At 40.7% G+C, this 4,989-nt stretch overlaps 1 non-coding gene across 1 annotated transcript; it reads left to right on the top strand.

Annotated features, from left to right (window-relative positions):
- Window positions 1-704: 704 nt before the first annotated feature.
- LOC128129448 (small nucleolar RNA R71) lies at window positions 705-811 on the top strand. Its single transcript, XR_008227347.1, has one exon. It is a non-coding gene; the product is annotated as a small nucleolar RNA R71 (small nucleolar RNA).
- Window positions 812-4,989: the final 4,178 nt, after the last annotated feature.

Genomic DNA, 4,989 nt, shown 5'->3' with positions numbered 1-4,989 from the left:
TGCTAGGAAGTTCGCCCGGTGATCTTTGGTTGATTTGTTGAGCAAGTTGCCCAAGCTGTGTCTCTATATTGTGAATAGATGCTTGCTGGTTCCTTAGCATGGTCCTTGTTTCTTGAATTGCAGCATCATGGTCACTGTGTCTTTTTTCTGAAGCAGCTACAAATTTTGTGAGCATTTCTTCCAAGCTTGGCTTCCTTTCTTGCACCGGCTCCTCCTTTTGGTATAACCCTCTCCCCTTTTGCCTAAACATTTCCTCCTTGGCTTTCTTGTACTCTTCATAAGGGAGCCAATCTTTCTTTTGTTTTCGCCAGTCTTCATCATATCGGTCTCCACTTGAGTAACACACTTGCGCCTTCTTGTTGCCATTTTCATCTAAATCACAATCTCTAGTGAGGTGGGGCCCATTGCAGTTTTCACAACCCACCCGAATAGCATGGATTGTTTGATCCATCTTATCCATCCTCCTATCCATGGTTTTTAGCATAGCCATGACCGCGGATAAGTCTTCAGTAGCTGCATAGGCAGCTCCCCTAGTGACATCATGCCTAGGGTTGTGGTATTCTCTAGAGTGTTTAGAGAATTCTTCAATCAATTCTTTGATCACCGGGGGTGGCTTCTTTGTGAGCGGGCCTTGCGAGTCTAGTAACTGCCTAGTTGTGACATTGACTCCATCATAGAAGATGGACACTTCTTGCTGGCTGTTGAGGTCATGGTGTGGGCAGTTTCTTAGTAAGCTCTTGTACCTTTCCCAAGCTTCGTATAGCGACTCTCCAGCTTGTTGTTCAAAGTTAGCAATGGCCTTCTTCAGCTTGGCTATCTTGGAAGGTGGGCAGAAGTGATCAATGAATTCTTCTTTCATCTTGGCCCAAGTGGTGACTGATCCGGGGGGAAGTGATTTGAGCCAGTCTTTTTCAGCACCTTTGAATGTCACTGGAAGCATGCGAAGTAGCTGAGTCTCGCGGGGAACCTTTGGAACATTGAAGTAATCAGCTACATCATTGACTTCATCCAAATGTTTGTAGGCATCTTCATGGTCTTTTCCATAAAAAGGTATTTCCTTAAGTAGAGCTAGGATATGACCCTTTAGCTCGAAGGTAGCAGTCGCGGGAATTGCGGGTTGCACAAGTCCCGGGCCAGTGTCGTCTCGTATCCTCTTCTTCCATTCTCCTATGGGGATTTCATCAATGTTAGCCATTGTGACAGCTAACTCTTCCTCGGATTCGGTTTCGTGCTCGTATGTCGGGTCCTCTTCTTCTTCGGTCTCGTACTCGATATCCTCCTTAGCCGGTTCGTCGATTACTAGGGAAGTGCTGAATGCTCCTGATTTGCTGCTCTTCTTTTTCCCAAAAACAGTCTTCAAATTGGACAAGGGTGATTTCTTTGGTGTACTAGAACTCTCCACGTCCTTTCCCTTGTTTCTTTTCAATGCGCTTTCGGGATCTTCAAACGGAGGTACCAGCGGGGTGTTTGATCCTTTTGTCATGAAAGTCCTGAAATGAACAGAATAAAAGCGTAAAAAGAACAAAAAAATTGTACTAAAAAAAATTCGAAAATTTAACTGTTGATTACGTTGCTACTCGCCGAGTAGGTGCGACTGCACTCGGCGAGTACCTGTGTATTTTTGAAAAAATTTGAAACTTACTATTAAAACTAAAACAGATACTAAAACCTAATTACTGACTACTAAACTGTAATAAAGTAACTTTATGCAAGTAAACTCACACAAAGGATCGAAAAAATTAGGAATTAGATTAATTATTTAGAACCGTTCCCCGGCAACGGCGCCAAAAACTTGATGTGTGTAAAATGCACTTGTTTTATCCCTACTTTTAATTAATAAATTTGACACACAAAGGCAGTGAACCTGTCTTTTAGTGGTATAGATTAGTAAGTAGGGTGTCGAACTCAGGGAACGGGAAATTAAACTAATAACTAATTTTAACTAAAACAACTAATAAAAGTAAAAGGGGTTTCTTCTAGTTTTGCAAGACTAGAAACTTAGGCACACTAAATTAACTAAATAACTAAAGCAACAGCTATTCACCAAGTTTGATAAAGATGTTTCTATTTAGGTTCAACCAAGTCACTCTTATGGTTATTTGTATTTATGATAGAATAATTATTATTGGCTACCAATTAAAGTGGTTAGGTTCATGTTCATTACTCCTAACCCTTAGACAATTAACTAATTTAAGCGGTGATCAAGTGTTTAAACTAATTAATTCCCTAGATTAATGGTTTGGATTAAATAAGATTTGTAATGGTCAATTAAGTTATTAATTCAATTAACCTCTTGTTTGATGGTTTCGCAAACAAGCTCACACATTAATCTTCCTATTGTCTTATTAATCTTAGTTTCATAACCATTACTTCCAAGCATATGGTGTAGTGTTCACATAGACATATGAGGTTAACAACTAAGAGATGTTCATGCAGCCTAATTGTCTTCCAATTAACAGCAAATAGTAGTGATTAATGCATAAGGGTCTTTAACAAACTTAATTTAATAAATCACCAATAAACAATTAATCAAAATTAAGAATTAAACCATAGGAGTTCCTTGGTATTCCCCAAACAGAAACAAAACGAAATTAGTTCATAGTTGCAGTAAAAACAAACATAGAAACAAATTCAACTAGATTAGACATCATCAAATCCTAAGCTTAAGTGGAATGATTGACCTAGTTGCTTCAATTCTTCAAAAGGTTGAAGATTAGGATTCCTCAGCGTCTTCTGGTGCTCTTAATCGCAGAAGGATCTTCCAAAAATCGCCAAAAGGTCTGTTCTCCTCAGGAGACATGGTTATCTTCTGGAATATTCAGCTGGACTCACCGAGTAGACGCGTGTACTCGCCAAGTAGGTATACTTTTGTTCCTCAATCTTCACTTTTTGGTCTTCAATTGCTTTCCCTTGCTCCCTTTTACTCCCAAGCATATCTTTTGGACTGAAAACAAAATTTAAACAATATTAAGTACCTTTTGTCCATATTATTCACATAATTAGTTAAAAATGAATAAAAATATATACTAAATAATTAACTAATTATGCACATATCACAACCAGAACTCACATTTGGAGTACCTTGCAAAAAGTCTCTCCATTTTCAAAGTCTCTCGCGCCTTCCTCAGGTGCTTCTCGTGCTGCTCCTCAGTCTTGGAATAAAACCAAGATGACGTTGTACTCTCCCAGTCCCGCGATTTGGGGATATGATCTTTCGCTATCCGCTAAAAATTCTCGGTATGCAATTGGCATATGCCATTTTCTTGGAAGTGTAATTCAAACACAAATGGAGGATAACCCAGAGTCACACTTACTCAACCCCTGGAACGAAAGACTCTATCGTGCAGTTTCCCGCACATGCTGTACTGAATCTAACCCTGCTGGTCTCTCAAAAGCTGATCCAAAATCTAGGGTCCCCTCCCGAGACCCCTCAATATAAGCAACTGATATGATTCCCTCTTACTAATGTGCTCCAAGTCCATATCTTGTTCTCAAGCTCTATAAGTCATATCATTTAGGGTCTTGCACCCCGAGATACTCATGATCTCCCTGCTTTCACACTACATTATGTTTTGATAACTTACCTTCTTCATTTCCTCATATGATGCATTCTGTGGTACCTTATAAGCTCTTTCCCAAGACTTGGCAGTGAGCTCTGCCACAGTCTCAGTCGTCTGGTGGGGATCTAACAACTCTTGCGCCATCTACTATGCCTCAATCGCCTGGGCACAATCTGCCCATAATCTAGTCTAAAAGTCATCCCATGACATAGCATCAACCGCATCATCACTCAACTTACTACCAACCACTTCCTATCAATCTCGTGTTCTATCCCTTAAGAGACAGGAAATAAGTCAGATCTTGTCTCCTTTCGAGACAACGTCTGGTGCTAAAAGTGTTGGTGACATCTCCCAACCATCTGCTGCTAACAATGGGGTCCCTAATCCCCATGACAATCTGATGCCTCACAAACTCTGAATTCCCGAAACATCAACGTACGGGTCTTTATCATGATCTCAGTGCATAATGCACTCGGCCTCTCATCACAAATCTCTATAATGCCCTCCTTGATCTCACTGAGGATCATAGGAGTCTGATCAATGATACTGCATGCAATTCTCAAATGGAATGAACTCCATCATCTGATCATCAATCTGCCCGGCTCCAGAGTCCGAGCCTGATCCCTCGTCGACACCAGAACTACCATTTGGTCCATCACGTAGCTTCACTATACTCGGCAACATAACATCACTAACATCACAATACTCATCAAAACTCGAGGGATCTCACACACTACAAGTTCCCTGGTCTTATCTCAATCCTCCTTGATTCGAGTACGGATCCTCTGCTTTCAGTAGTACGGGCCCATACTACCTTCCACATCTATCCGTACTTTCCTCAAGTACTGCCTCGACTCCACCAAGTCCCTTCTACTACTACTACTGATCTCTTGCTAATCTCGTCCTAGGCTTGCCCTAGGGTAATCACCAACCCACTCTCCGCCATCAGCTGCATAAGAGGTCCCTACTATCTTCCCCTAACTAGCTCGTGAATACTGTCACATATTACTAAGACTAGATAATTTTTCGAATGAGATATCCTACCCTACAACGGTTGGACTCAGACAAGAGTTGCGCAATAGAGCTAGACCTAACCTTCTGAAATTATTTAATCCTCGCAATATGTAACGTAACATATTCACTTACTAGATAGTAAAGATAACTAGAACTCCTAAAAGCACAAAGCAAGCAGCATTTGGGCATTGGGTACACATAATCAGGCATATACTACTGTGGCTATCATACTGGCTAATCTGTACTAGCATGCAGTTCTAAGCTCATATGATTAGGCATAACCTAATCAGGCTATCCTATTATTGTCTACCCAATACTAGCATGCAATTTTCATAAAGCTGAAACACATATAGCAGGCACATAAGGCATCCTTCCTAGATCCTTAGTCAAAATCTAGCATACTGTTCTACTGAAA

This window comes from Lactuca sativa, chromosome 9 (assembly GCF_002870075.4).
Source record: "Lactuca sativa cultivar Salinas chromosome 9, Lsat_Salinas_v11, whole genome shotgun sequence".
Lineage (NCBI taxonomy): Eukaryota > Viridiplantae > Streptophyta > Magnoliopsida > Asterales > Asteraceae > Lactuca > Lactuca sativa.
This window is presented reverse-complemented; position numbering and strand designations above follow the sequence as displayed.